Genomic DNA, 235 nt, shown 5'->3' with positions numbered 1-235 from the left:
CTCAGAAATTGCTTCTGAACTCCAGGGATGTCTGGGAAACTATATCTTATCTGGGAATTTGCTGGTCAGCGACCAGAGTTCACAGTGTGCCAACTAACAGCTGATGAATGATGCAATGTCAAGTCGAATACGCAGTTCACACAGATTGTTTCCCTTCCTCTGATGTGTTGGCAAAGCAAGTTTTTGGTGAAAATAGGATTTTTTTTATTTTTTACTTTTTTTTTTTATTTGTTTT

This window comes from Poecilia reticulata, linkage group LG13, assembly GCF_000633615.1.
Source record: "Poecilia reticulata strain Guanapo linkage group LG13, Guppy_female_1.0+MT, whole genome shotgun sequence".
In the NCBI taxonomy this organism is placed as follows: Eukaryota; Metazoa; Chordata; class Actinopteri; order Cyprinodontiformes; family Poeciliidae; genus Poecilia; species Poecilia reticulata.
The sequence above is the reverse complement of the archived record's forward strand: the minus strand, read 5'-3'. Positions refer to the sequence as shown.